This window comes from Varanus komodoensis, unplaced genomic scaffold, assembly GCF_004798865.1.
Source record: "Varanus komodoensis strain SLA01 unplaced genomic scaffold, ASM479886v1 scaffold10, whole genome shotgun sequence".
Lineage (NCBI taxonomy): Eukaryota > Metazoa > Chordata > Lepidosauria > Squamata > Varanidae > Varanus > Varanus komodoensis.
Window position 1 is genome coordinate 37,313,355 of NW_025335269.1, and position 20,960 is coordinate 37,334,314.

The window sequence follows — 20,960 nt, forward strand, 5'->3', positions numbered from 1 at the left end:
TAAATGAATCCTCTCCTATTACATCAAATTTTATTTTGTTTTACTGTTTTAAATATAAGATGGCTTTCAATTCGATACTGTCGATATCATATATGATGTTGTGTAAGTGAAATTCTAGCTCAGGATGGGCAAACTGGTGCACTTCAGGTGACAATTGGCCCTTACGGGATTATGGGAACTGTAGTCCAAAACATCTAAAGGGCACAGTTTGTCCAGCCCTGCTCTGGCACAGTGCCAATAATGTTGGAACAAGGGATTTACCTGGAAAACCCATCAGGTCAACAAACACCATTGGCATTTCATTTATCCCAACATTAGCACTATGTCACTTAGGCTACTATTCAACATTAGTTTTGAGCAGGATATTGCCCAATGGCAGCTAACATAGAATATGCATAACAATACAACAAGACTGCTAAAGAAATAAACTCACTTTAAAAATTATTAGTATGGAAAGGATATGGCTGTGGATCAGCAAGAATAAAACACCCTAAAGAGACACTATTCAGTTTAAGCCTGGATATTTAAATTATATGGCATTTATAAAGTGAGTGCATGTGTGTGTGTGTGTGTTTGGTTGGATTGGCAACCACTTGGTCAAAAGTTGTGGAAGAGCTTCCACATAAGAAATAAATGGAGCGCTTAAGTCCATATATGCCCGCCCACCCCCTGAGATCTGCGGGAGAGGCCCTTCTCCGGGAACCCTCTGTGAATGATATTAGGAGGGTGAGTACCCGGAGGAGGGCTTTCTCTGCGGTGGCACCCAATCTATGGAATGCGCTCCCCAGAGAGGTCCGCCTGGCGCCGTCATTATTTGTTTTTCGGTGCCAGGCGAAGACCTTTTTATTCAAATGTCCTTTTAACTATTAATAGCATTTATTTATTTTATTCTTTGGCCAGGGCGACTTAATTTATATTGTTAATTTATATTATTTTAACAAAGTTTATGTCTGTGAGCCACCCTGAGGCTTCAGCGAATGGGGCGGCATAGAAGTTTACTAAATAAATAAATAAATAAATAAATGGAAATCATGCTACCATACGACCCTTCTTAAATTTAGACTTCCTTGTTCATGCAATTACTGGGTAGGTTTTTACCTAAGTGTAGCCTCCGAAACTGTATCACTCCACTGTTGTTCTATTGGTCACTTTGGGGTCTTTCACATACATGCTATACTATACACAACTTGGCTCTTGCAAACAATTCCTTAAGAAGGTCTCCATGAAAGAATTTTGGATCATTAGAGTCCAAGTGATAAAGAATTGTTATTGGTCAATTTTCTTCAACTAGGAAATTGGGATATAAGTCCTCCTGAGATATATATAAAATAAATAAGTATTGCCCTCACTAACCTTTAAATTTTAATAGAACTAGTGGATCGTATTTTAGGATCAGTGCCTTTGATGTCACCTGCCATCTGCATTATAAAGTATGCTTAACTAGGACTGACCAAAAAAACCCCTAGTTTGCAGAGAAAAGAGGTGGCAAAGAACATTATGAGGAGAGCAAGGATTCCATGCATGCAGGGGAACCTTAACATAGCCTGACACCTGAAGAAGAAAATGGGGTAGCAAGAAATATTGGGGTGGGAGTTGTTTGCAACCCTCTCTTTTTATTGCCTTTTTTAATACTTAGTAAACCTCTTTGGGATTTCACCCAAAGCCAAGAATGAAATAACCTCTAAGTGAAAGCAACATGAAATCCAAAGAGCACTCCTTGGTACTGAAGGAAATAAATGAGTCTTGTAGTACATCCTGAAAACTGTCGAAGAGGTCCTGGCAGACCATCAAGAGGAATGACTCCCAAAGGAAAAGCCCCAAATGAAAAAGCTCAGCTTCTGGCCTCTTAAATTTTTATCCTGGGGACTGATAACAGGAGCTGTGCGGTTGATTTCGGCTGCATTAGTGGGATTCAACTTGAAAGGCTCTACAAGCCTCCTAGGCCATTTTGGCTGGAGTTAAAAGGGGGTTGAGAAAGAGCCAGGAGCCTTTGCTCCCGAGCAGCAGCAAGACGGTGCTCTGGAAGTTGCACTACTGAACTATGCAGATCAGCTCCAATCACTCTTCTTGCTGACCCCATAAAACTAGGTCAGTTCTTTTGGGGGAGTCAGTCCCTTCCAACTGCAAGGGAATAGCAGGGGCCATTTTTTAAAAATCCAAACAGCCTTGGTTCACCAACACTTTTAGCTACCAGAGAGTGTAATTAGATATCTTGTCTATTTTTTCAAATCCAATGGACAAGATCACGCAGCAGAAAGAAAAACAATTCTGATGGAATCATCAAGTTCTCAAATATTTCCTTCAAGGTCACTTGAGATGCAAAATAGCAATGGCACTGATGGTAGGAGTGCGCCCATATATCTAAAAATGAACTCCCCCCCCCCCCCCCATTATGGAGATCCGAGTGAGGATTCCACTGGTGGAAGTAGGTTTTTGCAGATTTTTCCTTCCCCTGTAAGATCCTCAGGATATTTAGGAGTTTTCCCCAGTCATCTGGAGTAATAGTGCCTCCATCTCCTTCTTGGGGGACATCCCCTCCAGCTCAGGGCAAACTAAATGCATTAAGCCTTCCGTGCAGCCTGCCACCAAACTTTCAACTCTTGGGAGGCAAGGCCTTCCTCACCAGCCCCGATCAGAAGGAAAACGGACTTGCACAGCTGCTGCTGCTGTCCGTGTGGAAGGGGATATTTCTGTTCTTAACTGGACTCAAGTGGGAAGAAATATGCCTCCCCTTACTGCACACACACTGAAAGTAGGAATGCCCATGGGCACTCGCTGCAGTTTAGTACAAATGGAAGATTGACATAGTAGTGGTAAGATTTGGCTTTTGGGGACCCAGCTGCATTGTTCAATGAGAAGTGGAATCGTTCTATACACTACAGCAAAATGTTCAGTCCCTACCTTTATGTGCTCTTGGCCAAGCAAAGCAAGGTTCCCAGGTCACTCGGTGCTTCTTTGATTAGTAAGCAAGGAAGAGGATTAAGAATGCCCCTTTTTTTCTGCACTGGTGGCAGTGGTTGCACCCACTAGGGAGAAAGGCTTCATGCAAGAATCCCCTGCTGACTGAATGGAACAGCCCCAGCCATGTACATCAGAGGGAAAGGTTGCTGCCCCCAGTGTTATATTAGGGAGCGAGGCACACTATCTAGCATTCTACAGGTAAGCAAGAATAGCTTTGTGTAATAGGCAACAATGCTGTCTATTCTTCATCTGAATCATGCACCATATAAATCTATTAATGTAACAGCCCACAGAATATTAAAGTCATACCCAAATGTCAAATTGCCTGGTTCACTGTACACTTGGCCAGCTCATAACCATCAGAGGTGCTGAGCAACATTCCCAACAGACTTTCTTCTGTGGCTCACACTGCAATGTGGCCAATGAAATGGCTAGTTAAATGCCTGCATACAGCTGGTCCTCTCTCTCTCGCTCTCACTTAGGCTACAGTAACGGAGTAGGGCTGCAGTCAGGATCAGGACCACCTTTGTGCTGATCGGAGAGATTTGGACATTCATTTTCACCACCCCCTGCTTGTTTTCCCAAATTTCCTCACCATCTCAAGGCCTGCCCTGGAAAAAAAATTCTCAGTGGACAGCAAAGCACTTCTTTCTTCACTACAAGGCAAACTGCAATTCCCAGTTGGCAATGCAAAGAAGCAGGTGTGTGCGAATCCACTAGATGGTGTGTATGTGTCAATATTACAGTCCAACAGGGAGCACTTCAAAAGGAAGGAGGAAAACTAATGAGGTTTCTCTGAGACAGCTCATTCTTTCACAAGACAGTTCTAAATTGAGATGAGGGACGTTGTCCCATCACTAAAATGGGGCCCCCAAAGAATACAATCCTGTGCCTATTTAGACAAGAAAAAGCCATACAACTGCTAGCAGTTTCCAGGATCCTTGGAGCTGTCAGGCATTTTGGGGGTTAAACATACATAGGACTGTGCCTTGAGTCTTATACTTCCTTTTTATTTAGAAAGCATGGTTTTCTGTTGCCTTCAGAGGGTTTACCTCACCATTCAAACTTGTGAAAACTTTAGACTTGGTTGTCTTTATGCTTTAGGCAGGATTCAAATACACAATTTTGGGAGCAGTTAACTGCCAAAATGTATTACAAAGCAAATAATGCCATATGCTAATTGCCATTGCATGCTATCTATCAAAAGTCAGGATTTAAAAATACTGCTACATGCTAACTTTTGAACTGCAACCATCAAATAAATGAATTGATTTCAAGTTTTAAACTGTCTTCTGGGCAGCTTTCTTGGGTGCTTTGGAAGCTTCTCCAGGGGTTCATTCACAGTAATTGCAGGTGAGTGTTCCTAAAATGCACCTTGATTGCTGCTCTAAGAATCTTCTGCCATGGGAAGAAGCAGTAAATTGGGTGTGCACCCAGAATCCTCTGCAGTGAGCCATGATAGCAGACAAGAGGAGGCAGATAAATCAATGTGGAAAGGGCTCTGTGATGGAAGAAAGGGGAATCAGTGAGCTATGCCACTCTGCATCAGTTATCAGTACGTCCACGTACTAAATGTCACTGCATGCATTTAGTTACTTATTATTAGCACTTCTGTACCACCTTATTTACTTTGAAAAAACCTATCAAGGTGTTTTAATAAAACCTTAAAACAACACCACTAAAACTATCATAATATTAAACAGACTACATGATTTTCAGGACTAGATTAAAATATCTGCCTTCTCACCCGTTCTAAAAGCTAAGAGAGTGGAGACAAATTACAGTTCTGAAGTAAGCATGTTCCCTGGTTTGGGAGTGACCAGGAATAAGTCCTCTCACATTTGCTTAAGAAATAGTCCTTTACAGGTAATGGTGCCCTCGAAAAGTACCTCTTCTGCAACCCGCCCCCCCCCCCCACAATCTAGTTCAAAGCAAGATGCAGATAGCCATGTCGAAAGCTCTACAGGGTTTTAAAGGTTTGAACCAACACATTGAATTGTACCCAGAAAGTGACTGACAACCACTACCAGTCCTTCCAGCCAGGCACAGTATGGTTCCAACCAGGCGCTGCTTAGCAGAGCAAATGTCGTTGCATGTCATATACAAAAATGTAATGTTGGACAAATGTGCAAACAGTAAAAAGGCCTGCAGAATATTCAACATTTGGGAAGGACAATTTGACACATATACATGCTGTATTTTGGTGGCTGCCGTTTAAAATTGCTGCCATCATAGTGATCGCTGTAGGTGTGCATGTCAACAAATACCCGTAAAAATGAATAAAATAAAAATATGCCAGAATCTCCATTACTATGATTCACACTGTGACTACTTAATTAATACTGCCAGAGCTCCCAGGAATTATTTGACACTTCGTCCTCTGCAGGAAACATAGAAAGCATGTGTGGCACAATGTTTATAGACTCAGAAATTATGCCAGCTTTTAGTGCACAGAACTGTAAATTCTGTTTCCTATCAGCAAGAAATAGGGTTTGTCTAGAGAAGGGGTAGAAACAAGGAAGATGCTGTCAATACTTAGTTCTCCTCAGGAAGCAAACTGCTTGCTGCACTATAATTTATTGCTAATTAGCAGAACTAAAATAGAACCTTTTGTATGTCGTCAGTCAGCCATTCCCTGGCTTCAGTGTTGCCCACATCGCTCTAACTGTAGCACAAGTATTCGAGCGGGTGACCTTGGAGGCCTGTTTGATTTACAGCCCTTTTGTACATTTCGCCACCTCCAAGGAATAAAGCTGGTATGAAGACTTTTGCAGCCACGTACATTCCTGCATAGGGGTGCCAGCAGTGGGCATGATGACATTTCTGGCTCCCTTTCTTTCTCTCCCCCACCCCTTGCCCTTGCTCTATATCTCTACTCTGGTCTTTTCCCCTATATTCTTTTATCTCCCTTCTTATCTTTCCCCATTCTCTCTTCTCTCTTTGTTCACCTTCTCCACCTCTATTTCCCTTTTGTTAGCTGCCTGTCTGCCTAGCTGCTTGTCTCTTATCATCTCCCCATCCAGTTATGTACATTTATCTCATGCTTTCTCTCTCTTTCCCTTATTATTATCAGCGTCTCTCATTCCCTTCCTTCCTCACTCTCGCCTCCTCATCTCAGAGGTTTCTTGCAGATTAGCCGAGCACCAAGAGCTGCAGTCTTGCACTTTCCTACCCAGCCATTTGGACAGGAAAAAGCTTAAGTGGCAGGGGAAACAGCCAAGAGGAGGAGGAGGTGTATCCACGGAAAGTGGGTGGATGCTGTGGGCTAGCCAGAGTGCCTGCCTGATGGTCTTCATCTACCCCGGTTGTCTCATTTGTGCAGAGCCATAAGCCTTCTCCCTCCAACACAGAGGCAGCACTTCCTAAGGTCCGCACTCTGCTGTGAGCTTAGAAGGGCTGCAAAGCAGCTCATGACGATTTAAACAGGCCAACATGCAATTCAAACCAGAGATGATTAAAGGCTCCGCATTGTGTGAGCAGAGCTCACAAATGGTTGTCCAGCCCCTTCCCTATTTTTGCGCAATGGGGTGGAGAGACCATCCACTGAAAGACAAAAAGGGGGGCCGTGGGGAGGAGGGAAGTCGTGCAACAACCTGTAGCCAGCAATGAGTTCCCCAGCAAGGGCTGTTTCTGCCTCCTCCTTCCTAAGTGGAACACTTTCAAGATAGGCCTTTAAAATTCGGAGGTTTCATGTCCGGATCGTCTCCATTTTGGATTTCTGTCAAGGGCTCCACCTCTTCATTTTAGGTGTATATCTAATAAATAAATGATTGTTTGGGGATGTACTGTGTGGCCGCATCATATGGGTGCAGTCAGCAGTGATTTTTGGCTTCATTCGGACCTGAAGGATGAGGTCTTCGCAGATCAAGGCTGCTGCTGCTGCCTTAAAGAGGCATGGCCTTCCTTTGGACAAAACCCTTTCTTCTCACCTCTCTGCTTCCTCAAACCCCTGCTTACTCCCATCCTGCTCCCTTTTCTCAGCCACTTTACCTCCTGTTTTTTACTCCAGCCCCTCTTGCCACCCATCTTCCAAGACTTTCGCCAATCTCCTGGCTTTCTGCTAAGGGCATGCCATTCTCCTTTTTCCAAAAGCTCATTCATTTGCACTCTGTATAAAGATTTGTTCCACCTCGACGCTGCATTGCTTGTAAAAATTCACTCGCACAGGGCTGCCCCACATCTTTTTACAGTCTGAGGAAAAGGCAAGGTGGCTCCTGCTCCCCCATCCCACATGCTGAGGCTGGCAGATGTTCTTGATGGGATAGCATCCCCCGCAACAGCTGGAGGCAGCAGGCCAATTTTGGAGAACAGATTTGCCCTCCAACAGAGCAGAATGGCTCAGAAGGTGCAGCTAGGGTACCACTGCTGCTGCCCCAGCGTTGCCCTCCTGAAGCCGTTGTTATGTTTAGCAATAGATAACCCTCAGAGCTTTATTCTTAAGACATTACTTTAAATACTTATCCAGTATCCACATATATCCCTGTAGGACACAAGCGGTTCAGCCTTGCCATGCAAGTCCAATCAGGCATGACAAGAATGAGAGAAAATGGCTTTATTCTCAAGAATAGGTTTGATCACAGCAAAGGGCAATTGACCCAGAAGCAGTCACCTGTTATAGCTTAGCTGACCAGATCGCACTGACAGGGGTTCATTGGCTTGAAATTCTTGCCACAGACAGGACTGGTCCATTTGAATACAGGGAGTCCGCGTGCTTACCCGGGAGGCTGGGCTTGGAGCCCCAGCAAGGGATTTCTCCATCCCTGCCCACGTGGCTTGGCTCCAGTTTCACTGGTGTTTCTGGGGCTGTGACCAGCCTGCCTGGTCTTCATGCTGGCCAGCCAGGTGAGTCTACATCAAGCTCTTAAATGCCTGCCCCCATGCTATCCCCTTCCCATGGAAAAAAGGCACACAGCTACTGCATATGGGCTTCAGATAATGTGTCCATTCACCCTTAATTTTAGAAAACAGTAATGCTAGCATGTGTTTTGGTATAAATATTTGGTGTTCCAGAAGTCTGTTTCTATTGCAATAAGTGAAATTAGAAAGTGTTCGTATTCGCTTACCACTTCTCTTCTGGTTTTAAAAAGACTAAAGTGTGTAACTGCCAATATTCTGCAGCCTAGTTAACAGAATAATACAGATGAAGAAGATATGCAGGGATGGTTAGGTGATTGGTGTGAGCTCCAAGAGTTCCTTTAATTGGGAATAAATCTGAACATTCAACTGACATTTTATGATTTTTAAAACCATTATTTTATGCAGTAACCAAATCAAAAGGTATGTGACTGGATATTGAACTCGCTACAGGGAGCAAAAATATTCCTGTCTGAATCATGAAAAAATTGTAAGGACAAGAGAAAAAGGCAATGGATTATGATTATCAAGTTTTATTCAACTAAATAATCCTAACCTCAAGGGAAATTCCTGAATACAGAATTCATGAATGCTAAGTCCCTGTTACTCAACAAATATTTATCCAGGAAATACGATGAAAATAAATTATGGAGAATTTAAATACATTTAATTTTAAATCTCATGAATACCTTATTCTGGTATACATACCGGTGAAACTGGGTTGTGGGACCTTTTTTCTGTCCAAACACACATAAGATCATTTCTTTAATTATTTAGGTAAAATTGTAACCTATTCTATCCAAATGGTTGGGGCAAATACACTTTGATGCAGTTCTGTCCTCAAAGGACTAAATACCTAAGAGCAGGAGGGAACAAAGTAATACAGATACAGACTGGTCTTGTTTTTGTAATACATGGGGATCAAGTAAATGCCTGATCTCTACCTTTCCCTATTTTCCCAGACAGTCCCTTAAATGGGTATCTGTCTTCTTACATTAGTCCCTGGATATGTTTTTCCCCCAAATAATCTATGCTTTATGATCAAGTGTGTCTCTTCTTTCCATTCATGTCACCAACTCTCGTACATTTCACTGAATAATAGAATGTTTTCCCTCACCTTTTTCTCTCTCCTGTTTTACACTTTGAGTAAAGCATTTGTAATTAGTGATGCATAACTCTTTTTTAAATTTGATTTGATTCGTACCCTGACTTTCTTTAAAAAAGTAAGCAATCAAGGTGCCTTACAGACACAATTCAGAGTAGGTGTGGTTGAACTATGGTATACGTGGCTAAAATCAGTGTTGGTGTCCTTGTTGTTTAGAATCCCCACCTGCAGCCCCAGCCCAGTTCTGAAATTCAGACTGCTCTCTTGTCCACGGTGATATTGAAAGAGTGTGGCATCCACAGTCATCTTTGCAAGACCTTTGCAGCCTCTTTAAACTGCTGAATTCTGCACCTTTGTGTCTTCCCTTCTCTCTGAATGTAATTTATGGCAGCAGGGAAAAGAGACTCTGTGGAAATTGTAGTACTCCAGGGTAATAGGGAAAGGTGGAGATCAGGCTGTTATTTGAGTGCTTGGTGTGAATTTCACTACATTTTTTAACAGTTCTTCCACCTTGGAAGTGAGGATCTGTATGTGAGCATTCCCTCTTATTAATCCAAGTAATAGAACTAACTAATAGAAATAGGTGACACATTATGGCAAACAAATGAGTTTGCTCCTTCCCCACAAAATCCACTGAAGTCCAAGCTTAGCTCATAGTTCCTGTGTTGAGTGGTGAGTCCTTTGGCTCCTCCTTGCACCTGTTTCCAGACACGTCAAATGTCAGGGTGTGCACACATGCCCAGTGTGGATTTGCCACGGCCAAGAGAAGATCGTGCATCGCCGCCCTTCTGCCCGGTCACCATCTGAGGCGAAGGACAAGACAGTGTCCGCTGGCAGAGCTCCACATACAGAAGCTGCTGGCACATCCAATGACAGCAGGCTTCTTCAGAGGTCCCAAGTAGTCCTTGCGGCACACAGGCCCCTCTTCTGCGACACTCTCCTGCCACTCGCACACCACCCTGCCTGGCAAGTGTTGTTTGGGCTGCCTTGCTGCCTGCCTGCCTGCTGCTCAGTTACGGGCTGTTCCCAAAGGCACTTCCTGTTACATGGCGGGTGGGAGAGGGTGACTGGACAGGGCCGCCACAAGCCCAGGACCACAAAGTGCAACAACGGTGGCAGCCCAGATAGGCGAGGCGGCTCAGGAGGAAGGAATGGGAGGGAGCACCAATGCCCGCATGCTCCGCTTAATGGTGCAGCTGGCTTTGCTCTCTGTACAGCTTTATAAACTTAATATTTTGTTTAAATTGCTAGGAATTAAATTTGATGAGAATCAAAATAACTTTTGTTTTATTGCAGACATTTCATAACCCAGGAAAGAAATGGCTAGCGATTACATTTAGGCTACCTTTTTACAAAATGAGTTATTTGTTTGTAAAATATAAGACATATTTCATGTTCTTCTTGTCTTTCTGTGTGTATTTGTTCATGAAAATCAGATTGTAAAAGAAGAGGGCTGCAGTGTTTTTGTTTTTTTAATTTTACAAAGTCTTGGTAGAACATGACAGTTCAATCCCTAAAATGAGACAGGACGTCAGAGAAGATTCTGAAAGGAGGCCATTATTTAATTAGAAAATGAAATATTTACAGCTAAAACTGTCATAACTCAAAACTGAATTCGCTTTCTAAAGGAGAGCCATAAATCTGAGCAGAGAGAGTTTCATATTTTTCCTGAACATGAATCATTTATAAATCGGTGAGGTAAATCCTATTTACCTTAGATGTGTTCAAAAATGTCTGGAAATGTCCCCATTTTTCCTCCTAAAATACAGTGAATTATAAATTTGATTAAATGGTGGTACCAACTAGTTAGGTCACATCTTTGCTGAGGCATGAATCGTTTTTTTCACTCCTATTTTTGTGGTGAAGATTGAGAGTCCAGGAAAGGGAGTAAGTTTGAACTTGGGGAAGGTGCACACAAGGTCCAAGGCACAATTAGCCTCCCAAAGTGTCTCATCTCAGCTTTCCTTCATGCCTTGCCAATAAAATGGGAGCCTAATTGCAGATTCTGATTGTTGCAACTTAATCTTGGGTGAAGGAGAGAATTCTGTGTGACTGAAATCCTCCTGACTGTCTCATAATGGATACTTGTTTTATATTGTCTCCCATTTCAAGGCCTGCTGTACTTTAAAGGCGAGGCATGACTGACCCTCTGATGGATGAGGCTTGTTACACAGAAAATGCAACATGTTCCCATGCCTTTTTGGCAATAGGCAATGAGTGGAATGCAAGTGAAATTTTATCTCTGTCGCAGCCCAGATATTTTCCACTTTGGAACTTTTTAAATTGATTCTTAGAAAGAAGGGTGGCTACTGCTTTCAAATGAGAAGGAATTTATGGAAGGATTAGCAGTGTTCTTCATGGCTTTGAGCATTTTGCACATCTGACCCCCACATGGTTAAAATTCCAATTAAAATAGTCACCGAAGAGCTTTTCCTTCTTATCTGTAGATACTTTGATGCATTCAGATAAACATCTGTATTGCTGTGCCGTAGTTCCCCATTAAAAGTGCAGTACATGCATCACCTTGTGCTTGAAAAGAGTAGTCTAGCTCTTCCTGAACTCATCCAGAAATCAAGACTGAACATGAGGGTAAAATTCTGCTACATGTTGTCCTGGAGTAACTTCACATCTCATTGCCAATTCACATGACACAAAGTGCAGGATCTAAGGAGGATCCTGCAGTTGCTTCTTATCCCAGAATAGGAGCAAAGCCAACTGCACAAATTTCAGCTCTTCAGAATATCTTCAACACATTGCTGGAATATCCCTGCATCTTACCAAGAAGCAAACTGATCCCATGTTACATGGTTTGTCACCACTTAGAAAATTTAGCCCTCTCCACAGGATAAGAGTACTTTGATCTTGACTAAGGGAGTATAATGAGATCTCTGCAAATTTAAGCTATAGTATAGAAGATTCTGGGTTTGTGTGTTTTGTTTTAAATGTTATTATATGCCTGCTTTTCTTTTTATGCTGTTCATCAGTACTGAAATTATTATGCATTTTTAATGCGAGATGTTTCTCCCTGTTTTTTGTTTTTTAACACACTTTTGCAGTAGACTTCCTAAAATCAATGAGACTTATTGGTCATGACTAATTTAAGTCCTAATGATTTCAGTAGAGTCTATGCTATGCATGGCTAAGTCTAGAACCAACCCAGGTAATGCGAGTAATGTATAGATGGATATCACTCTCTCAAAATACTCGACTCATAATGCCTTGCAAAAGTTTGGCATCCTGTCAATGAATGTTCTCTGTGAACATAGATATAATTTTCCAAGATCTTTTAACACCAGTCATAGCACGTCCCAGTAGATTTGTCCTAAGAACATGCCTACACACGTCTATTCTGAAAGGAGCAATTTTACTGAACATGGAGGAATAAAAATGTACATAATGATTACTCTGGGAATGTGTTGATATGTACTTGGAACTATATAAACTGCAGGATGGAAGAAATTTACAACAGGCAATACTAAACATACTTGGCTTATGTGAAACAAAACCAACACTGCAGGCATACTTAGAGTTCACCCTCTCTGTGTCTAGAATGGGGGCTGTTACGTGTAGGTGCCTAGGCCATGGGCATGCATAGTGAATGTGGGCCTAGATGAGCTGCAGCTGCAGGGGCATTACTGCAGTAGGGGCTAAGCCAACTGGGGTCATAAAGCTGATGAGGGAGAGAGAGAAAGAACTGCAGGGTTGGGTGTTTGCACTTGATTGTGTAAGGTGCATGTGCAGCTCAGAAGCTTGTGTATATTTTGGGCTGACTGCTCAAACTATACACAAGCCTAGACAGGAAAGCAGACAGATGTAGTGGAGATTACTGATTGCAGAGACAGGATCTCTAGAAGAAGACTTTAAAGGTACCTCCCTGGGGACCCCAGTGTCCCTGAAAGCAATGCTGATGTGTGGAGAACTCCAAACTTCAGCAGTCATGTGGACATAGGCAGCCAGAACTGTGTTCCGCAGAAAATGGGTGGCTTCAGCAAATGGAATGGAAATTAATGGACGCAGATAGACATGCACCAGAAATGTATGGGCTCAGTGGAGACATGACTTAAAAATTACAGTGCTAGGCCCTCAGGAGGTCATTGGAGACCAAGGTTTTTATAGCATTTGAAAAGGAACCATGTCCCTGGGCAAAATGAATTCTGAAAGAACTTTCTTTTTTCCAAACATAAGAGACCCTCTTTTGTTAAAATCTATTCAAGTTGGAACAATTCCAAGATTGCAGTGCTTCATGGTAGGGAATCTCCACCCAACCAACCTGCTTATCACTAATTACGGAACATTGAGAGGGCATGCAACTTTGCCTGGGAAGTGTTCGTACTTATCTCCCGATTGCTGTGCCTAATCAAATCTTAAAGCACTCAGTCTAAATGTGGTTGATTAAGCCATAATATTGCTCAAGCTTGCCTTGAGCACATGCTGAGATGCTAGTGACTTCCGGTTGCTTGTTGGACTGCTTTACCCATTCCTGTCAGAGAAGGCCCTTCACACTTGTCTTCTCACTGAGTGCTGGACTGAACTTACAGTGACATCACCACCTCACTGGGGCAGAGGGTATCTCCAGGTTTCATGCCAAGCAACCTGCCAACTTGATGCTCAGAACTCCTGCTCCTGGCTTTGCCAGCAATACTACTGTAATGACTTAAGCCTTGAGCTCAGGATTACTGGAGCAGCAGTCAAAGATTATTACTATAACATAGGCCTGTTGTTCAACCCTGACTACTCTTTAGAAGGTCAGATACTGAAGATAAAACTTTGGCCACCTAATGAGAAGGAAGGACTCAATGGAGAAGAGCCTAATGCTGGGACCAATTGATGGCAAAGGAAGAAGGGGATGCCAGAGAATGAGGTGGCTAGATGGAGTCACTGAAGCAGTCGGCGTGAGCTTAAGTGAACTCCGGGGGATGGTGGAGGACAGGAAGGCCTGGAGGAATGCTATCCATGGGGTCACAATGGGTCGGATGCGACTTTGTGACTAACAACGACAAGGCCTGTTGTTATCATGCCAGTTGGGCCAGATGTTTGTGGTGCTTTTGCAGCTGCACAGATGAATTACCTTCCTTGATACTTGGGGTTTGGTCCAGACATGGTCATGCTTGGAGCTGACCTACAGAAATCAAGTACTACATCATGACTAACTTAACTTCTCTGATTTCAGTGTTTCTACCCTATGTGACTACACTGGGGTCCTTCCCTTTTGTGTATATTGTTCCGTGTATGTCCCTCAAACCCAGCAGGCAATAGACTGTAAATGTTATATATGTGGGCAATAGCTTTGTTCTGGAGTTTTGAGAAAGCTGTTTTATAGTTTCTTTGATGGTCATGGATTGGGAATCAGCAGGATTGAGAAAGAGGAAAGTTGAGAATTGAGGAAAAACTGATTCTTAGCCTTGAGCAGATAGGTGGAGGGGGGGTAGGTGGGGGGGTGCATGCATGCACCCAAAAGTAGCAAAAAGGCATTATTTGGGAGCCTCCTACAGTTCTGGCCTCCTATAGTTCCAACCATCCAAGCAGCTAAAATAGCTCTATATAAGATGGGTAGAAGGGAGGAGCAGATGTCCCTGAGGAGCAGATGACCTGGTACACATTTCATTAAAGTTGCTCTCCATTGAAAGAAGAGGCCAGTAAGGAGACAGTGACTGAGTTGGCACAATATGATCAGCCAGGTAGCCTGTCATGGTGCCTGAACCTCAGTCAGTGTCTTGCATGCATTTGGCAAGCTGCCTGTGCTGGATGGCAGAAAGAAACTGAAAGGCATAAATCTAGGGCTTACACCACTGTAGGACAAACCCTCGCATCAAAAGTATTTTCTATTAGCAGCCTAATTCTTAGACTCTGCCGAAGTCTGCTTCAGATTGGTATGACAACTTTTATTTCCCGTTCTGTAGAGTCTGCCTTTCCTTTCCGCAACAGCCTGCCCAGTGATGCCCAAGGGGTTTCCCTCAGCATTCTGCACACACAGCATCAATGGGAACATTTTTTAATGAAAAGTATTTATACAACTGTGACTTTTTTGATCACAACCTGACTTTGATTAGATTAAACTTTATTGAATACATGCAACTATGCTTTCAAGAAAAATTGGGATTTTCCCTCCAAAGCTCAGGTCTTAAAAGTTATCTTTACTTAACTTCAAGCAAAGTACAGTTAATGTTAAGCAACTTCACTCTCAGGGTATTCAAATTAACTACACCCCATTGTATATAGATTGTCTAACAAGAGTTGCTGCATGTGTAGAAGTAAATTATACTGCTGCTTGTTTGTTTGTTTTTCCAAACAGAACTTCCACAAAGGGAAAAAAAGTAGGCACTCATAAAAACATCACAAAATGACATTGGCATTAGTCCTGTGAAGGAAAAAGTTTGATATAAATAAATACATAAAAAGTAGAGTTTTTTTTTAAAGTGGAGCTTTATGTTGCTGGCTTCCTTTTGCCATCTCTTCTGTGCTCCCTCACCATCCCCAAAAATGTTTTTTTAAATATAGTACTTATTTTATTTACAGAGAACAGTATTCATTTTATGGATAGGTACATCAGATCCAGGTGGACAGACAGTAGATCTAAATCCATTGACAGATGTTTGGGTGAGTTGCAGTAGATTGGACAAGGATTGTTGTTGTTAGTCGTGAAGTTGTGTCCGACCCATCACGACCCCATGGACAACATTCCTCCAGGCCTTCCTGTCCTCCACCATCCCCCGCAATTTCACAGTAAGAATGGCAAAATTACCCCTTCAAATTATAATGCTGAGAAGTTTTTTGGTCTTTTTTTTAATGATAAGATAGTATACTTCTCCTGAAAATAACAGTCACAACAAAGAAACAACAAGAAAACCACACAACTGAATTCCTTGGCCTCCGTATTCATTCAGTCTTTCTCTTTTGCACCTGGCTTCAGCTGATGGTTCTTGGTATATAGTTTTACAAAAAACTATTTCCCAGAAGCCTTCCCAACTCTGATATTGATAATAGATAAAGAATTATGATACTATATTACATTGACCAATGTAGCAGCTCAATGTATGTAACTTATATTTTGTGGTATGATCATTTATACTTTATTATGCAATTTAAACATAATTTTAGCAATATAAAATCCTTTATGTAATGTACCAGTTACTTTCATTTTTATGTTCATGATGCAACTATGTTAAATGCAAGCTTAAATTAATTTATTAATAGTGTTATATCTAACAATGCTGATATTTTATTGCCTTTCGTGAAGAAAGAAGTTTCTTCTGTAGCAGACAATACCTTGTCTAGTAACCTCCCTATTCTTACTGTTACTGCTTCTACCTCTGGATCATTTCCTTCTACACTCCTCTGGGGCCTCTTCTTCATTTGTAGCAATAGAGAGGGGTATGCTTAATGCAAGCACCAAGTCCTTTCAAATCCTTTCCCTGAAGCTTTTTATGACATATTCCTACATTGTTAATGCAAAGTTAGTTCCAGTTCTATATACTTTACTAAATAGAATGAACAGAAGAAAAACTTGAGGACAGACAAGCTAGTTAGAAGTTGGCCAGCTTAAGGGATGGTGCAAGACCTGTTTAGAGAGCCCCTGTGTCCTCAGTGAGTCCTCCCCCACCCCTCTCAATCTCTCTGACTGGGTTCAAGCAACATGATAATCCATACTCAAGGGCATTGACCCATACACTGTTGTTGAAATGCGGGTTAATGTAGGGCTTGGTTTCACTTCTCCCAAAATACAAGGAGGTTGCATTGCAAGGTGGCTATAACTGAACCTAAATCAGAACTGGAAGAAGAGGTGAGGTTGGAATTCTTAGTTGAAATGGCAAGGCCAGCCTGTCCTCAGATAAACCAAGGAGCGGGTGAAAAAAAGACCACCTTTGCTTCAGGGGGAAGCGCTGCTGAATTGGCAGACTCAGACAGCAGCAGATTTAACATGGTCAGTCCTGTCATCTGGCATCTGGTCAAAAGAGCAGACCAGTTGAGTAGCTTCTGATGTTCCTGCCATGTGGCCCACAGAGCAGCAGGCACCATCTGCAGGGAGGATGTAGCTCCGTTTGGTTGGAAAGGGAGGGGAGGAAAAACTTCCTAATTGTTAGAGCAATAGGACAATGTAAACCAATTACCTAGGATGGTCATGGGCTTCCCCACACTGGATGCATTGAAGATGCAACTGGACAGCCATCTGATAGAGATCCTTCAACTGGGAGCCCTGCATTGAGCGGATGGATTTATCGGCCCCTTTCACCTCTGCTATGCTATGATTCTAATGCAGAAAAGTATTATAAGTTTTTCACGATGTTCCGCTGGCCCTCCACTGCCGCTTTCAAGTACTTGAAGAGCTCTATTGTGCCTTCCCACAGTCTTCTCAAAATTCAACAAGCCCAGCTGTTCTGGTCCCTCCCCAAAGGGTTTTGTTTCCAGTCCTCCAATCATCTTTCTTGCCCTCCTTGGAAGCCTTTCCTGTTTCTTTGCATCTTTATTAAAGTGTGGTGCCGAAACTGGATAATCAGTTAGTTAGCTACTCAGGAACTGGATACTGTGAACTCCAAAGTACTCGAGATGACACCTAACTAGTGCTGAGTAGAGGAAAGCTAGAACTTCATTTGCTTTGGAAGTGAAGCTTTATTAATGCAGTCCAAAATAACATTTGCCTTTTTTGCAGCCATATCATATTGTTGACTGAGATACAGTTTGAGAGCTAAACCAATTCCAAAATCCTTCGCACTTGTAGTATTGATGAGCCAAGTATCAACATCTTGTAACTAAGTGTTTAGTTTCTTTTTCCTGGGTGCAGAATTTAGTATTTGTTCCTTATTAAACAGTTGTTTTCAGTCCAGCACTCCAGCCTATTAATATCACTTTGAATTTTGTTTCTGCCTTCATATTAGCTATCCCACCCAATTTTATGTCATCTGCAAATCTTATAAGCATTCCTTGCACCTCTTTGTCCAAGTCATCAATAAAAACATTGAAGAATTCTGGGGTACCCCATTCATTCCACCTCCCCAGTCTGAGATGGTGCCACTGATAAGCACTGTTTGAGTCTGATTATGTAGCCAACTTGGATCCACTGGACAGCTGTTTCATCTAGCCCACTTTATAGCTAGTTTGTTAATCATGGGGTACAAAGCCAAAACCTTGACTTTGCTGAAGTCAAGATTTATTATGTTCACAGCATTCCAATAGTCGAGAAGGGAAGTTACCTGATCAAAAATAGAGTCATGTTAGTCTGGCAAGATTTGTTCTTGACAAATCCATGTTGGATTCCAGTAATCACTGCATTGTTTTCAAGGTGTCTGCTGATTTACTGCTTTGTAATGTGCCACAGAATTTCCCCATACATTGATGTCAGACTGACTGGTCTGTTTTTCCCTGTTTTAACCTTTTCCTCCTTTTTGAAGATAAGGAAACATTAACCCTCCTCCAGACATCTGGCGCTTCACCTGCCCTCCATGATTTCTCAAAGATAATAGACAATGGTTCTGAGATTTCTGTTGCTTTATTATTCAAGTATGCAGTTTATCAGGCCCTGGAGATTTGAACTCATTCAAAATAATAAGGGGCTATATGAACATTTGCCTATCAATCTCAAGCTGCAAACCTGATCCTTCAGTTTGTACTTCACCTTTGCTAGGGAGATCATTTAGTAAACAGTATCTATGGGGAAAAGTCCTGGGGGTGAGATTTTTGGCAGGGAACTTGCACCTGAGCACATTCTAGAGTGACTGTGATTTTTTCATGAAAAGTCACCATTTTGTACAACCTTTTATTGCAATCTGCAGTTTCTCTGCCCACCCATCCATCAAAAGTAGGTAATATACTATAGGTGCGTGGGTAGTATTCAGTATATGTAGATGTAGACATAGACATAGACATGCAAGCTGACTATTAGTTTGCAAAGCTCTGGGTACAAGCCAGTCAGTCCAAATAGCTGCATATCCCTTACAACACGGGTTTATTTTTCTTGTAACCTGGCTCATTTTGTTCTGGTAGGACTCTTTTGTGTGCATGTGAAATGGTGGGAAGATCTTTAATGGCTGGATTATGCCTGTTGTGGAAACAGTTGTCCACATAGTTATGTTTTGTGTGATTAATCGTGACTCAAGGCCCTGCCCCAACTGTGGGCAGAATGAGACAGCTGTCTCGGGAAGCTGATTTGGGGTGCCATGAAAGGGCAGCGCATTGGCAGAGATGTAATTTGCATTGTATTTTTATTTTCAGGAGAGGCAACTATAGGATTTTCTGCTTCAGGTGCCAAAATAACTTAACTGTCCTTAGGTTCTATGCAACTTGACTTGGGACGGAGGGCTGTACTTTGTAGCTGTACCTCAGGCAGAAAAACATTTTCAGTCAGTTCTGCTTTACTGATAACATTCTACTCAAACATAGTAAGATATTTTCCATAATAAACATATACTGATGTATGTATGTATGTAGGGGTATATACAGTGCTTCATCTCTCTCTCTCTCTCTGTGTACAGTGCTTCATCTATAATAGTAAAGAAGGATGTGTATTTGTTTCTCTGTGCCATAACAGCAAGACCATGAAACCAAGAAACCTGCCAAGAATCCTAAGGAAACCCATAGGTTATTTTGTTTCCCAAATGAATGCATTAATTTCAATTTATGTAAATGTGTTCATGTGGTTGACATATGAAGTAACATTTTAAGTCATAGTGGGAAGACTTTCCCAACTAATGTATAGCTTTGCAAGTTGATACAGTCTGAAGTCAGGGGAGGTTGGTGTACTGAGGGCCAGAGGTCTGCCCCATCCCCATTTCTGTGGGGCAGCCTCCCTCAGGGATGCACCATGGCAGGACACAGGAGTCATGAGCATGCTTAAACTCAGGCAGGGTGGGCACAATGTGATGCCTACACAGCTGATGCGATAATGAACATAGCTGATGCATTTGCTGAAGAGCTTTACTGTTTCAGACTGGGGGTTATTCCAACCTCTGTAATGATAGAAGGTTTGTTTGCTAGTTAGGCAATACAGTGTTGCTATGTGATTAAAGTGAAGATACAAGGAGCAGAAAGCCTAGTTTATATAAAAGACAATGCATATTGACAATACTTGTGAAAGCTTTCAGGACTGCTTCTTTTGAGGGACAACTGAAATGTTACTCTAGAACCAGACAGAACTGACTTTTCATGCCGTTCCCTTTTGTGACATGCTTATGGTAGGGGGATGCTTTGAAGTAAAGGAGCCTCACAGGGGTGGTGGTAGCAGTAGCTTGCAGACAAGTTTCTCCCTTCTCTTCCTCTGCTTTTCCTGTAAGGGCTTGGCATTGGAGAAGGAACTCCCTGGGGCTTCATTGCACGCAACAGCAGTCTACGAAATGCCTTGCCACTCAATATTTTCACTCTTTCCCAATCAACCCTCCATGCCTTTATTATGCCACAAAAATTAGGCAAATTAAAACTGATCAAGGCACTCTCCTGACTAGGGGAAAGAACACATCCTGGTGGAGGAGAAAAAACTGAAGTTGAGCATTATATTTCAACGATGACCATTTCCAGCTCTCATAAATCTCAGCAAGATTTTGAGTCATTATGTTTCTCCCCACCCTACTCTTAATCTTCCATAGTGGAAAAATTAGGTGAATTCTGTTCTGCCTTGCTCCAGGTCTTGAGAAGCCCAGTGCATTCGAGTCAATCCACAAACTTGTCCCCATCCACTAGGTCACTGCAGAACCTGTGCCAGCTTCGAATAGAGGGGAAGGCGAAAACGGCACCCCATGCAGCCCAAGAGGGTATTAGAGGACATGCATGCACTCTCAAATCCACACTCCTGACAATCTGTCTAACCTTAATCTTATCTACTGAACTTCTCTGCTAGCTCCTTTGTAATGTGCATAGTGGCTGAAGGTTCTTCTCGGAGCAAGAGGAACAACCACAGCTGTAGTTTCCTGTCTGAGATGACGTGAACCTGTTGCTATGGCTACGCATTCTGTATATGAGAATTTATGCTGATTGTGAGGTCCATTGGCGAATCTGTTTTGTAAATGCTTCTGGTTTTTAAGCAGCATAATCAGCCTTAAGCCATTTTTCTGTC

General features: G+C 42.3%; 1 protein-coding gene across 1 annotated transcript in view; it reads left to right on the forward strand.

Moving 5' to 3' along the window:
• Positions 1-20,960, forward strand: part of DLGAP2 (DLG associated protein 2) — a 377,632-nt gene that overhangs the window by 326,292 nt on the left and 30,380 nt on the right. The window lies entirely within an intron of this gene.